This window comes from Lagopus leucura, unplaced genomic scaffold (genome assembly GCF_019238085.1).
Source record: "Lagopus leucura isolate 7727_CA_CO unplaced genomic scaffold, USGS_WTPT01 Super-Scaffold_100004, whole genome shotgun sequence".
In the NCBI taxonomy this organism is placed as follows: Eukaryota; Metazoa; Chordata; class Aves; order Galliformes; family Phasianidae; genus Lagopus; species Lagopus leucura.
The window spans coordinates 57,008,872-57,025,640 of NW_024962264.1; positions in this window are offsets into that span (position 1 = coordinate 57,008,872).

Genomic DNA, 16,769 nt, shown 5'->3' on the forward strand with positions numbered 1-16,769 from the left:
GGGAACAAGAAATCTCTGTCCGTCTTAAAACTGTTTCATCCTTATAGTTGGGCTTTTTTTAGCTAATCTGTAGTGCAGTGGCAGAATTTCACACCGTTATGCGTATCTCTACTACTACCACCTTACTCATTCTGCAGTCGTAGATAAGAGGGCTGAAAAATCAGGGACTACAAAACTGATAACTATTTTAAAAGCAAACAAACCAGGAACCCAGGGCTCCACTAACATCTGCAACACACATGCAAACTTATTTTTATTCATCTCTGTTGACCTTACTTCAAGGATGCTCATCTGCAACATCATTCCCATTCTTCTTCTGCAGGAGGTCTGTCAGACAGGTATCACCCATACTTTGCCATCTAACTTTCATGTGTGCAATGTGCTTTTCTAATTTTGTGCTCTGCCACAAGCCACCAGCCATTTGTTCTTGAACAACCTTTGGTTTTGGTTTTTAGATTGTGTATTTTAACCACGTAACAAAGTGATGAGACATCCCAAGTATGCTGTTTTGTTTCTAAGACCAAGCTCTTCAACAAGCAAGATGCTGTGACTCTGCTCTGCTGTGTGTCAGTCCTTTCTATTGAATGTGTAGACTTGCCATGGAGAAGCAGTCTGTGATCATGTATTGATATACCACAGACCACAGGGTAACTGTAAGCTGGTGCTTACTGACTTTCAAGTGCTTAAATTTTCAAACAAAAACATTACTCTTGAAATGTAGGTTTCTGCTTAGAGGATATATGCAAGTGGTGGTTTTTCATTTTTGTTTTGTTTTGAATCTCTCCTTTATATTTTATTTAAGTAGAAGAAAACAGAGATGCAATTATAATGACCTTAAGCTACATTACGGATTTCTGATGTTTATACTACAGAGCATACTATTACATCAGCTGGAAACAGATGGACATTATTCTGAGTGGAAATGTTGTGTAGAGAATATCTACAGTTTAAGAGTGTGAGAGTTATGATTATATTTCCCTTTCTCCTTTTCTTTTTCCCCTCCCCTTCCTTTTCCTTTGCTGAAGTGTCCTCTAGTGAAGTCAGAATTAAGCTGAATTTTGTCTAGCAAAGAGAAGACGTTTAACCTCATATGCTTCTCTTTGACAAATATCAAGAAGAAAAGGTGATGAGACCTCTTGAAAAACATTGGCAAGTATCTGATTTAATGGAAAGCATCAGGCAAGCTAAAAGTTGAGGTAGTTATCATCTCTTGTATAATAATCACTGACATGAAGTATTCTCTTGAAACCTACTTGCTTGAGAATAATGCCCAAGATTGAAATGATGGATGCACAATGAAACTATTATATCCAGATGATGAGAAATAAGAGCATACTGTTTAAAAGGGCTAGGTGAAGCACCACAATAAAAAGCTTTAAAAAAGCAGTTGCAATTTCCTATTAACTTTGGAACTCTTTGAAAATCACAAAGGAGTGAAGACAATTACAATCTAGAATACGCAGCAACTTTTTATGCTTCCTTTTATGCCATGCCAGGAGCTGTTGAAAAGCAACAGAGCAGCTCCTGTACGAGAAGAGGTGAAGGCAAATCTGTCTATCCCACAGAACAGTCAGTATTTTCATCACTGTCTGATTATTATGAATATTTATTTTAGCACTAGTGATATGCTTGACTCTGCATACAGCACAAGGATAAAAGAAAAAACTTACATAGCTTACATTTAAAATGTAGACTTTCAGGACTGTAGGAACCAGAGATATATAGAGAGAATTAAATTATTTGAAATTCTAATTAAATCTCTGAGGCTCTTTGTTGGAGAAAGTATGCTTTTCAAGCAGGTCTCAACATGGGATAAGGCTGTTAAAACCTTAGTTCTTGTTGTTACTTGATGTAGTTCACTTCCTGCTATTTCCAGTAGTCTCACATGAAATATAAAATAGAATAGATGTATAGTGTAATTGCTCTGCAGTATAGTACATTGTTCGTAATAACGTCCCAGACTACTTCTTTTAAAAACAACACTCAGCTTAGGGGGTCTAACAAAGCAGAAATTAATTTAGTGTCCTCTCAAAATTTAAACAATATCCACCACTCTCAGCTTGGTATGTCAGAACAATGCCAGATCTGCGTACTCTGAAATGTGGAGTGCTATTGTCCCAGTGAAACTAATAGTCCCAGTGTGATTTTTCAGTACTTGTGAAGGCTCGTGTGCTGGCCAAAACAAACCCACTAACTGAGAACAAGAATCAGCTTTTCAATTTGTAAGAATTGTAATCCATTATATTTAAGACCAAGATAAGAAAAAGATGATTGACCAGAATCTGTGCAGTTAAGGAATCTATCAACATTTCCATTAGGAAGTCTTATTGTGGATCTTCAAAAGAATATTGAACACTTCAGTGAAACAAGAGCTAGTGCATGTGGTCAACAGCTATTTTTACAGCTCCAGTATACATTACCAACCAGTTCTTCCTTTCAAGTAACTACAGCATGTTGTAGCCTTGTTCTTTATTAAACAAATGCATCTTCTCTCTGCAAGAACAGGGGAAAAAGCCATGAAACTAATGTGGTATATTTGTTCAATCTCCAATGAAATCATTCCCAACTATAGCATGGGACAAAGGGTAATGGTTTTAAAGTGAAAGAAGATAGGTCTACGTTGGATATAAAGAAGAAATTTTTTCACGTTTAAGGTGATGAGGCTTGGGAATGGGTTGTTCAAAGAACTTGTGGGAATTCTATATAAATAGTGCTCATGGCCAGGTTGAATGGGGCCCTGGGCAACCTGGGGAGGTATCCCTGCCCAATGCACGTTGTTTGGAACCTTTAGCTCCCTTCCAACACAGATCATTCTATGGTGATATGATTCCACAATGTTACATCAGTTAAAAATAATTTGCTACTATTTGAATTCCTGAATGTCAAATCTCATATTGGTTTTTTTTTTTGTTTTTTTTTTCTTCCTCTTCTTAATTAACAATAGCAATAGCAGCTGAATTTCTCTGAGAAGTCCTGTTACAAGTGCTTACATGGAGGAGGTCTGGATCCTGCTATAGAAGTCCCTAGGGAAAAGAATGACTCAAATTTTCAGGCCTTCTCACCTGCCCCTACTCACATATTACAACTTGAGTTATTTTTTTGGGGGAAAAAAAAAAAAAAAAAGATGTCTATCACTGCAGGCTTACAGCAGGATTTGAAAGCAAAGAGGAATTTCTACAAGAGAATTTGTATCACCTTGGGTACGATCAACTCCTTAATTTGCAGCCAGGTTCAAAAATCTTTCAGCTAAAGGCTGATTCCTATTGGCATCAGAGGAGTTGAAAATTAATTATGTCCACAGTGAGAAACTGTAGAACTAGTGGGAAGAAAACCAGTAAAGTTGTTTTCTGAGTGGCCTTTGGGAAAACAGTGGGAAGTTGCTGGTGAGTGGAGCTTTTCAAGAACAAAAAGGACACTCAAAACCCCTAATTAACTTTAAAGTAAGTATCCCTGTTAGTGCCACACTTTCCTTTATTTAAAAAAAAAAAAAAAAAAAAAAAAATCCAAGCACTTTGTCAGGTACTTCGGGTACTTGCCACTGATTTTATTAGAACGGAGAAAATTTACAGCATAGACAGATGTGGTTCTTCAGAGAGTTTTTACATCAGGAACACTTTTAATTTGTTGATGGGAATTATTATTTACTTCCTGGAAGTAAGAAGTGTATATGAAGTCTGATAGTTTGATTTCTGTCTGTAATGAGTACGGTGGTCCTGTACAGATTGGCCCAGGGCCAGTTTTTTCATACTTTTGGGCTAAGGCTAAACCTCAGCTTGAAAAATTGCCTTGCAGGCACCAGAGTAAGAAGTGCTGGGAAATATGTTCTCCTCTCTCCTTGCTTCACCTCCCAGGTAGGGCAATGAGGACGTAGCAAAAAATATCCAAAAGACACTGTATGTAAGAATTCAAAGGTCGTGAGAAATCTATATCTTTCTGCCTCTTTCTTGGCTATGGCAAGCAGTGATTTCCCATGCTGTCTTCCTTTTTGGACAGGATATTTTCATTATACACTAATCTTATATTGCACCATGGGTCATTCCTGCAACATGGAATGAAGACGTTAACATGTCTCCTCTAACCTGCCTTCATGAGAGCTGGTCCAGTTTGTGCCCAGCTATGAAATCATAGTTTCCCACACTGCAGGGCTAACTTGAAGGAAGCAAAAGTATGTAAGTGCCTTTTGAAATTAAGCAGTCCTTGTTGTGCTGCTAATGTGTTTTCAAACTGTTTTTGCTGCATGCAGGCATTGTCAATCAGCTTTGAATGTGAAGAATCAGGTTGAAATACCTCCCCTCTCCTATGAGGTCCCCTATGAGGACAGGCTGAGGGAGTTGGGCTTGTTCAGCCTGGAGAAGAGAAGGCTGCGGGGTGACCTCATTGCAGCCTATCAATACCTGAAGGGAACCTACACCCAGGAGGGGAGTAAACTCTTCAAAAGGGCTGATAACAGCAGGACTAGGGGAAATGGTTTTAAGTTGAAGGAGGGAAGATTTAGGTTGGATGTTAGGGGGAAGTTCTTTACTAGGAGAGTGGTTAGGCCCTGGAACGGGCTGCCGAGGGAGGTTGTGGATGCCCCGTCCTTGGACGTGTTTAAGGCCAGGTTGGACGGGGTCCTGGGCAACCTGATCTGAATGTGTATGTTTGGTGGCCCTGCTAGGCAGGGGGGTTGGAACTACATGATCCTTGGGGTCCCTTCCAACCCGGGTGATTCTGTGATTCTGTGAAATAGTAGAGTTCTACAATAGTTTTTCAGTGCTGTTCTCAGTGTCAGGTGCTACAGACACTACGTCTTGGATCTATTGGGTAGCAGGAACAAGCTGAGATTTTGAAAAATGCTGTTCTGCTTGGATGGGAAAAGCTAAGTTTTCCAATACTGTATTGAAATGTATTATTATAACAATTATACCATTTCAGAGTATCAACCATTTTGGAAATCATAGCTCAAGTTCTCCAAAACATTCAAGCAGGAATTGAAATTCTAGCCAAACTTAGCAGTAATCCTCAAGAAGTACCTGACTTTAGTCACAGTGAAAATGTGCACCTGGAATCAGAAAATCCTCAAACAAGGCTACAGCTCCCTGGGCATGTATGTGTGCACCTGGGGTCTAGATGAATGTGTTTGCTTTTAAATAGTTTTTGCCAATTACAGAAGCCCTGAAATGAAAGCACAGGACTCTAGGGGTATCAAATGCCCATGATACATTATCAAATTAATGACGAGCAATTAATGATGATGGGAGAAAGCTGCTTCAGGCATCCCTGGTGGGAATTCTGATAGAATGCCAGGATCTGACAGATATAAATTGACTTTAATAAAAGTCACAACAGGAGAGCTGAGACCTTAATTACCAGCATGCCAATACTCAGTGAGTTTGAAATATTTTGGTATGAATGCAAGTATTACTGGCTCTCCTATTCTTAACAATTAAAAAAGAATGAGAAAGCCATTAAAAACAAAGCTAGAGATTATGAAAAAGGAAATAGATGTGAGAATTAATTCTAACATTCATGTTTATGTATTTATGTACATTTTCTTTAATAAAGGCCTGAAGAAAAGTGGTCTCTTGTGACCAGATTTAAAAGAATTTATAAATCTGTTTCTTCTGTTTTAGCCTCACTTAGTCAGTTTTGTGTCTCTCACAAAATTGCCAGATCAGATATGCCGTACAAACAGCTTCTCACACTTCTATAATTTATTCCAATACTATTGAGCTTAGCTTTGAACATGCCAGGTTAACTTGTATTAAATATTTTCATAGAATCATGGAATGGTTTGGGTTGGAATGGACCATTAAAAAGTATCTTGTTCCACCTTCCCTGCCAAGGGCATGGGCACATTCCTACTAGATCAGGTTGCCCAAAGGCCATCCAATCTGGCCTTGAACACTTCCAATGATGTTTTCATTTACTTTTCTCTTATTATCTGTTTGTTCTGTTTGTGCCCTCAGCATAGTAAAGGTAGACTTTTAGAGGAATTTGACAAGCAACTGCCATAAATTAATTCCTAAAACTACATTTTTCTTAACTAACAAAGCCAAGAATCTTTTATACAGAACACTACAAGCAAGGGTAAAAACATTTTCAATAGAGCTGTTCATTACTCCATCAGCTAAATGCATCATCTATCACCCAGGAAAATGATTTGATCCAAGTTTTCAAAAGTTTCTGTCTTTATTTTTCTTAGATGCAAATATTGTTAAAATTTCAGAGTTGTAGAATTGGAATCTCAGAGTGACTCTAATTCTGGTTTTAGAGGGTGGCATATTGCTCAGAAATCTTTCTATGTCTGGTTGTTTCCCAAATCCCCAGCCCTGGAAGTATAAGAAATTTTATCTCAGTATGATGTTTGGTGCTGCGGGACCTTGTTTCTAAGAAAGATATTTTTCTCGGCTAATAAAAACATAGAAAAATAATAATGATTCTTTCAGAATTAATTGGCTTCAAAAGCGCTTACAGAACCGTAGAATGCCCAGTGTGATATGGGAAAATATGAAACTACAAAAGATAGTGCCGAGTTCACTCAGAGAGTCCCAAGAAAAGGTGTAAAAGACAATCCTGAGTATAGAAACTATGGTCTAACAACAAACTTCAGACATTATTTTCCACTTTGTCATTTGCAATCTATACATGTAATTAAGCATCTATACATTATCAGTTAAAAGTATTGTGTACATAATTCATATTAGCTATTTGTTGTATGCATATGAACACAGAAAGATACTGCTAAAGTGATCTGGAGATATGAAGCAGACAAATATCAAAATCAGAATTCATTACAAACAATGCTCATCGTTTAGCAGTTAACACTGTGAACTCCTTTTGCATTCACTAAGGCATGTGAACACCTATATAAAAGTTCCCATTCAAAAAGGCCTTATACTGCCTGTTATGCATGTTGGAAGAGGTAGACCCTTAAATGTTTGCCATGTACCAAATCTTTTTAGAGATTGTGTTAGTGCCAAGAGTGCAAATTTTTCTTTTTTCTTTTTCTAGCTAGATTTCTAGCTATTTTTCTTTTCCTAGCTAGAATTTTGTATTACTGTATCCAGTCTTACTTCCGGTAGTCGCTTTCTCCCACTTATTTGAAGGCTTAAATTTGTCTAGGACAAGTTGCATTAGAGAGATTTTTTTCCTTTTTTTTCCTAGACAGCTCCAGGATTTTCTTGATGAAGAGAAAAGTAAATCTGTATGTCATCAACCCAGAATAGCAATTTAATGAATGGCTTTCCCCAGAGGCAAGGTGCGCACGCTAAAAAATATACAAAGCACCAACCAACCTAGTTCAGATCCCTCTGGGACTTCACAAAGTGTAAAGTGTAAAAGCAAAACAAGGACCCCGCTTGAATCAAAAGGGATCTTGAAATGCAGTTTTTAAGAAGGCTTATAAGAGAGAAATTCATCTTTTCCTTTGTTTATACACATCCTTTCCTCCCAGCACTTTTATTCTGAGAGCAGGTTATACTTGTTATTGACAATGAGATAGATACTCTTTTAGGCTTTTCTTCAGAGGAGCACTGAAAGTCAGCCACTGAGATGTTTATTTGAGAGCTGAGTCTGGGGCAGAGAAAATAAACACTGTCAATATGTTTGGTGTTAAGGTGAATGGCATCAGGTCCTCCCAGTTTGACTTGTAAAGTCTCAGCCACAGCGTTCCTGCATGCTTGTGCTTTAGTAGGCCGCAGACTGGCCTCTAAAAGGAAGGGAAAAGTACATGGTGTTTGTACAGCTGAAAACAAGATGAAAAACCGCAGGCCCCCTCTCACACTCCATTAGACCCTAAAGTCCATGGAGTACTGCACTCAACACATAAACACTCAGTTTGTGGAAAACTTTCTCAATGTGTGAAAGCAGGGAACAAAGCCTGGAGTCAGAACAATGAACATCTATGTAAGGAGCGAGCCGTCAGTGAAAACGCAACGGTGATATTCGTGTAAACAAATGGCTGACATTGGAGCACATTAATCACAGTAATAACTCCCAATAAGAACTCCTGGGAATGAATCTTGATATTCAGAGAGGACTGTGATGTGCAGTGCACAGATGATGAAGGCATTATTTTCTTCTCACTTTTCGTGAACTGAAATAAAAAGTAATGTCTCTGACATACACTTGACCTTGGAACAGACAAGCAGGGACTGAGTCTACCTGTACTTTGCTGGTAAGTCTTCTGCCACAAGGTTTTGACAGAGCGTAGAGAGATTAAATAAATAAGTAAAAGATTAAATAAATAAATAAGCACACGTGCTTGACGTACAGTGGTACTCTTTGGAGCTCTGCTCCAAGCCATCTTCACTCCATTACCATGTACAATAACAAGACAACATTGAACAATCTCATTGCTTTGCAATAGGAAACATAGAATATAGAGAGAATAGTTAAAATCTGGTGTAAAAACCTCCCTGCTCTGTAAAGAGCATTCACAGATTTTGCTCACCGAACTCTCTGGGGATATCTAGCTACAAGTTTCCAGAACCTCAGCAGGTTGTGAGTCAGATGTGTGATCAAAATCACAACATTCTAATTTGCATTGCACAAAGCCCTGACCTTAAGACAGGTGACAGATGCAGTGTTTTTCAGGCTTGCAAATGGAGGAATGTTCTCAGCAAAATACTTTTTCCTCTGAAATTTAAGAAAAAAGTTTTACTTCTATTCAAGCATCAGTATTGTTTCAGTACTGACCAGAACTTTCGAGTGCTGCATGTCTGCTAACAACTAAGATCTTACTCCTCCAGCTAGTAAATTTGTTTAGCTAAGGAGGATCAGCTGTTTAACTTGAATGCTCAGATTGTGTCAGCAGACAATTTAGTTACGTACAGTCTCTTGTTCAATCACTGCATTTTACCACTACTCTCTCACTCTTTAATCTGGGTATATGAGCTGGAGCTGCAGTGAAGACAAGGTGAAAGGGGCATGACAAACAGAAGAAAATATGCCTAAGCCCTACCAGCTGCTGTGAAGAAAGAGGGGCTGAAGGTTAACAGGAGTAGACAGGGCAGGAAGCAGCCACAGTTGGAAGGAATCTGAGAAGGAGATCCAAGGAAGAGATCCCTTTGAGTTTCAAAATGCCTCTCTATTACCCCATGGGGCTCCATTAATAACAACATAGCCTCTGATCAACTTGTGAATGAATTAAAGTTGATAAAGAGATTGGTAATCCCTTTGCATAATTTGTTGATATCTTAAACCAGCTTTTTAAGGGTTTGCAGGATAATTAAAAAGGATAATTTAATGAATTGTTTAAGGTTTAGTATTGAAGCCTACAATATGACTCAGGCTCCCAGTGACGATCTCCAAATGCTGGACCTCTAAATATATTCCCTGACCTTCAGAAGTACTGAAACAAACTTCTTCCCATGACTTTAGTAAGCTTTGCGGGGTGCTACCACAACCTCTAAAAATCAAGCTGATTTTCATTGGTGTGTGTGGGAGTAGGAGGATTTAAAGAGCCTGGCTGTAGAAAATCAGATGTACTAGACATGCTTCTCTGACTCCTTGCAACGATACCCTTGCAGCATTTTTAACTCCCATCAAAAAGTGCGAGTTAATTCTGGTTTAAGCGCGGTTCCTTACGTCAGCTTGCCTACATCTCTTTTGTCAGTTTCTGTCATTAAAATGCACACTTTTTAGGTTTTACAACTTTCCATCGCTACGTGCTCAGCTCAGTCTCTCATTAAGAATAAACAGACAAACAAGAAAAATTTCATAGAATCCTTAGAGTTGCAAGGGACCTCTGAAGTCCACCTAGTCCAACTCCTCTGCAATGAACAGGGACACCACAGCTAAATCAGGTTGCCCAGGCCTTATCCAGCTTTGCATTGAAAGCCTCCAGGGACAGGGCCTCAACCACATCGCTGGGCAACCTGTTCCAGTGCCTCACCACCCTCACTGTAAAAGACAAAGACTTTTTTCTTATTATCTAACCATCCCACTCAGGAGTATGGACAAGATTGAATCAAGATTTGTTTTCTACATCCTGTACAGGTTTTGAGGCTACATGTCCCAAACAGCTTAACACGTTGGGGCACATGGCACAAAATATAAACAAGCATATATTATACAAGCACCATGTTGGTGGGCTGCAGCACAGCCCTCACATTATTTCAGATGCACTGAAATGAGACCTGCTTTCTAATCTGGCTGAAAATATCAGAGAAATATACATAGGACCTACAGGAATCTGAGTGAGCACTAGAGGGATATTGCACCCAGCAAGGTAAGAAGGGACTACTCACATCACTCAGCTAAAAACTGCTCCCTGGATACTGAGCTACTATGTCAGCTGAAACAGAGATGCTGCACTGACCACTGGAAGTGGTGCTGGGACCAGTAATGGCCCTAAAATCAATCAAGGTCCAGTGTCTTCCCAAACTGAGCCTGCTCTGGTGAAGAGCTCTGCTTTGTAGTCTTAAATATTTGCTTTTATTTCTGGCTTTGCTGCAAGTCTAATGATATCAGTTGTTTGGTTACCATTGCCGCTGCTGTAATTAATACAGTTTCCAGCCATCAGATTTGAAGTGTGAGCATTTAGTGCTTCAAGATGAAAACAACAAATGTGGAGCATATTTATTTTGGCATTTAAATTTTGAAATTCAACAGTCCATCTCTCTATTTTGAGATGACTGCAGAAACATTATAGACACAATAAAAAGAAGAATATTCCAAAGTTTTTAAATGCATTTTGTGTTTCCTGTTGCTTTTAGTACGTCTGATTCATTAAGTAAAAGACAAATTTTCAGCAAACCTCTGAAAGTTTTCCTTAATTTCCTAAGCTAATGAAAGTCTTGAAATAGAAAGAAATATTGTGCAAATATTATCTGAGATAACATACAGGAATTCACATCTCAACTTATATTTTTACATTTCTCAATTTAAGATACATATTTTTGTTTAAGTTCTTTACAGAAAAAATTTAAAGAAGTGAGTGGCATTTGCCATATAATGTTTAAACATTTTTGTAACGAACCTCCCTTGCAGTCCCCCCGACAGCATTAAGTCTCTAGCACAGAAATCTTCACATTCTCCAGATGGTAGCATAAATTTTCAGGTCAAGTGATATTAAAAATAGATAATAGCCCAGACCTCATGAGTCTCTACAGAAAGACTAAACAGTCACAATAGGGAATATCATTGTTTTGGTTTTCTTTATGAGGTTTTATGTACTCAGCTGTTTCTTCGCTGTGCTCTCAGTGCAGAGAGACCCTGATCATTCTAAATTCCAGTTCCACCTCACTTCCTACCCTTTATACTTTCTAAGCCCCATGCCACACAAGTCAAGGGAAATATATCCACACAGCTGCACCATCAGCTCCTAATGTGCTCTCCACTGACGCTACTCCTGCTCTGCACTTCAGAGCATTTATAACTGGCAAATGAGTTCTTGAATAACCTGCACTTACAGCTTCTTTAGAAGAATACAGACCACTCTGGGGCATTCTGCTGTTCTGATTAATGGATGAGACTTCTATGAAGATCTACTGACACTAAACCATTTCAAGCACAGGAAGTTTTGATGGGGTGTCATTACTAATAAGATGTATCTTTGAGCAAGCATATTTTGTAGGCAGACAGTAGCTGTCAGATAAAGGCTTGAACTTGTCTTGGATGGTCCCCCAATAAGTCTTTGAGGAGCTATTCAAAATGGAAGAAACTTCAGAGCTGACCCAAAGACCCATCAACTATTTTCTTTCTTCTTTCTATCTAACTATCTTCTTTCGTCTGGTTCTACTTGGGCCAGGTCTTAAATAGATATCTCTCACATGGCCATGGCCATTTGCAGTTCAGAAAAACAGCTTTTCAACCATGAAGGCTGCTTTTCACACCCAAGTGGAACTGGCAAATGGCCAAACCATTCCACAATTTGTATTTACACAGTACTAATATTTTGGAAGAGAAAGACGCTTTGTGGATTATCAGTTTCCTTTGTCCTGTAATGCCTTCAATTCATTTGGTGCTTTCTAATTTTCTTCAAAAGTCAGAAGGTAATGAAGATAACAACCATTGTTCCATAATGCCCTCTTTCAGTGGGATAGATATGCCACTCATAGCTCGCTAATGATGCCTGCTTTATTGTTACTGCCACTGCTGAAGATAAATACTGCTAGCCAAGACACCAAAACATGCTCAGGAACTGCAGTGAGGAGCTATTTTTAAGAAATAGATAAAGGCCATGCTTGTCTTAGCAACTACTGTAGCCCAGTAGGAACAAATCTGGATGTCAAAGCAGCTGGTGCATAGGATCTGATATTCATTCTGTCCTCATTACATGGCTTTTATTTCAGCTTCAGTAGAGACTATGATCCCAAACGCAAGCATTTGGAGTCTTAATTTTGGTCTCAAGGTTTAATTTCATCTGAAAATAATTCAGTTTGCATGCTCTGACATTGTTCCAAAAATGACCCACATGGTAAGAAGGAGCCATCAGAGGACTCTCATCCAAAACTATTCCCCTGATCAAAATTATGTTAATGTAGACAAGGCTGTCAAGTAACAGAATGAAAGCAGATTTCCCTTCTGAAATATTGCCTGTTCAATATTGTACACATAACCTTAGGAATATTTAATTTCCAACTTCCAAAGGCAGGCAAGGGAGAGTACCTGAGCCTTTGGAAGCACAGAAGGAGGCTCTGAATGGCTTCCATAAGCCACGTGGTAATGTCAAAACACTCTCGATAAATTGTGCTGCACTTCCTGTCACAGTATTAGATGTACCTGTGGAAATGTAATTGCAGTAATTGCCAATATATAGTCTATAATGTTATCATTGTACACAATGCCACTTCCATTGCGTTCCCTTGAATTTAAAGCTATTTGATTTAGAATTTCCCCTTAAATGCTATTTGCTAGGCAGCTTTTCTTTACTCTTAGTTGTTCTGTACAGGGATAAAGATCCCAGGTGTAAGGGCCCGCTCCTAAGCTCATGTTTGTGTTTGCACCCCTTGTACCTATGCTTGAGTTCCTGTTAGACAACACTCAAAGCAGCATGAGGTGCTCCAGGTGTGGCCACATCAGCCCTTTGTAACTGGACACAGTTATCTGTTGAGATCTATGCTTCGTTCTTTTCTATTTACACTTCCCCATGTTTTGTTTGCCTTCCTAACTACTACCAGACATCAGGTTGCTGTTTTTAACTGTCTGTCAACAGTTATCACCAAATCCTTTCCCTGATCAGTGTTCTGCAGGTTGTGACTGCAGAACATACTTTTTACTGCTTTTGTCAACATTCCTCTTGTTTTCTCTGTTTATTTAATAGTGTGGTTAATCTCCTTTGTCCATGCCTCCCTTTCATTTCGGGTTTGATTCATGTTCCCAGAATAGAAGCAGCCCTTCCTATCTGATGTTTTTGTTACATGCCTATTTTTATGATCATCTTTTGGGAAAAAGAGAGTGAGTTTAGCATTAACATTCAGTTACAGTGACTATTACACAAATAATCTCTACCTTCTTAATACCATTTTGAGTTTATTCTGCATTTTATTCACACCCCCATAGTGAAATATTTCTATGCCTGCTGGTACTATTTTTGCTAGGTAATAAAACATATGAAATCACCTTTTGCATACTTAGTGCTTTAAGTTATACCTTACTCTTAAGTAATAGGATTAGCAAAGGAAAACAGCTCCAGGTAACATGTATAAAGGGGAGGAGAAAAGGCATTTGAAAAAAAGTTTTTATTCTGCTGGGAAAGCAGAACATCTGGTGAAAGCCTCTGTAGCACTGTGAGGTTTTGAGCCCTACTGAAGTTCTCATTACAGCAACTGTTTAATAATTAAATTTTTTGAATAGATTGACAGCTCAGAATCATTTTTAATCTATCTCTAAATATCAGAATTAGTTATAAGTGAACATAAATATTTCCTCTGTGAGAAAACTGTAGAAGGAAACTGGAAATTTGTAATAGAAATTTATCACTACCTTGGAATGCAGATCTCTTATTCATTTCAATTCTTTTTACATGGAGTTGAACAAATCAGAATTGATCAGATGGTAAATGAGCTACCTTGAAACTGTTATACTTTCTCTTTAATGCATCAGAAGTTCACTGTGTGCCAAGAAGCTGCTGGTTAAGCAACTTTACTAATGAAGGAAAACAAAATGCAGATATACAGTGCAGGATGGACTTCTGAATATATGTAGGACCCGGTTTTGCCAAGTGATTCCTTTATCAGTATTAAGCTCAGCATTTGGAGCAATCTGGCTGTTTTACTGACCAGGCCTTATGTTTTTGTAATCTCCAGTTACTAGATTTTATTGCAATGAAACAGAAATTTGTTTTGCAAAGGGGTTTGACATTTAGCTGTGTATTAAACTGGCACAAAATCTGGAATATTTAACATTTTCCAGAAACCAGGCTTCTCAAATGTCTTCTTGTTTAGGATTGAAGGTTCTTCAATTGACAAGATGGAAACATTTAATTTTCTTATGGTTTGTGCGGGCTGGAATTTGATCATATGTTATATGACTATGAGGTAAACTAAGAAAAAAGTAAATGAAAAGTTATTGCAGAATAAAAACTGAAATATTAATTTGCAAAAATATCCTCAAGGCATCCTTTAAAATTGTCAGAAGTGCTGTTTGCCTCAGAATGAAATTCCAGTAAAATAAATCGTTGCAAATGGTTTCTTCCAAAATTGAACATTCTTACAAAAAGGATTTGCATCAGAGCTTTACTAATGAGCTTTAAATTTTAAATAATATTTATTCATCCTTGACTTCTGAGCCTTACGTAAGGAGGGCAAGTTGGCTTTAGAGGAAGCCCCTAAGCCCTTCTAAACCCAGTGCCCCAGAGCTCTTGCAGAATTATTTCTTTTGATTGTGTCTCTATCCAGATGAAAAATGACGACAAGTTGCTTTTGTCTGTGCTTGACAACTTGGTAAAATAGATTGAATACAATAATGAGAAAGACATGCAAGCCAGAAATAAACTGATAGGGAAAGCAGAATAAACACTCCTATGTGAAAGTTTGTTTGCCGGCTTTTCCACCCCCCCACCCCTTGTGTGAGCCTTTTCCTTTACGTGTAGCTCATCTCCTATAATTGATATCATCTGCTGCTTTCACAGCAAGTCTACACTTCTTTTTCAGTCCACTAGGTATCAGAAGAAAAAAAGAAAATCACAATTGTGAAATTCAGACTGCTTAAATGAAAGTCTAAATGCGGATTTAAAGGTGCTCTTATAGCTGAATACGCAAAGATTGGTGAAGAGAAATACAAAAGTTATACACAGCTGAGGAGACACTTGCTTACTCTGACAGGTACAGCCACACAGAGTATTCTATGGCACATTCATGGAAATGACAGATAACCCTCAAGAATGCTTTGAAAATTAGCAAAGGTGAAACTAGTTGTATAAAAACATAATGAATTATTTCAAAAACTGAAGTTGTAAGATGAAGGAATACAAGAAGTCTGTCAGCTAAAAAAAAAAAAAAAAGCCAACAAACCTAAAATCATTCAAAATAATTTCCCCCAAACCCAGGGCCAAAAGCCATTGCAGAGGCCTGAGCAGGCTGTGACTCAGGCAGAGGCGGCTGTGACTGCACTTGGCACAAAGTGCTCCGGGGCTCCTCCAGGGTGAACACTGGGTGTCAAAGTGATTTGAAAATACATATCTGAGGGACTGCGATTTTACTTGGAACAGTTTCCACTTGGAGCTTCATTTAGTCCAGCCCTGGGTCCTCAATGACTTTTGAAAATGGAGGGTCAAAGAGAAAGATTTAAGAGACTCCAGAGTGCAAACATCAGTTGCAAAAGAGGACAGGAGAAGATTTAGCACACTCACAACACCTGAAATATAGCTGTGCACTAGGGGGTGACCAATCATTTAAACAGTTACTGCCTATTAAATACATGTGCAAGTTTCTCAGTCTGGCTGAACGTTTTAAAAGCCTTGGCTGCCATACCAGGGCTGCTATGAAGCATGCACACCTCCCCTGTAAAGGCAGCCAACCACAGGCCATGTATTATTCCGTATGCACACAACCAAATACATCTAGTTTTTTTTTAAAAATAAGCTGTGCTACAAATGCCACCTTCAACATATACATAGAAAAAGTTTTCATCTGCTTAATGTTTTGACATGATAGTCTATATTTGGACTCCAGAGTGTGATAACTGTATACCTTTTCAAATGAATTTCATTTTTTCTGTCAAGGTACATTATTTTAAGGGTGACAATAACTTGGCTTCCAATGAGGTGAAACCATCACAGTGATAAATGAGTTTCTTGAGGAGGGAGGTTATACCCTGGGAGTACACTTTGAAAGACCACACACCTCTGCTTAACCAAGCTTGTTAGCTTTACAACACATTACAAATACTCGTTCTAGTGCACATGGCAGCAAAGAGACCCAAGCACTTGACTTTTGAAAATACAGTGTATGTTGCATGGGGATATTAATCTTGGTTTTCATATTGGCCTTTTCTGTGAGTTTGTGCTGTTTAGCCAAAAGCTGCCTTCACTTCCTCCTTGTTCTGCAGATTTTTTTTCTTTTCAGATTAAAAAAAAGATGGGTCAGGCTTTGACATATAACCACAGCAATAATGTGAAGCTGTCCCTCGTGGCTATGAAGTTCATATTGCAATACAAGAAAAAAAAAAAAAAAAAAAAAAAAAAACACACAACACCAAATAGTATCAAATTTTTAAAAGCATTTCCATTATAGGCATCTCTTTAAGAACTAATGAAATAAGCTGCTGACTTTCCCTGGGCACATAATCATCTTGCTAAGTCATTGTCACCCTGCTGTTGTATGCAGCAGAAGAGTAATGGG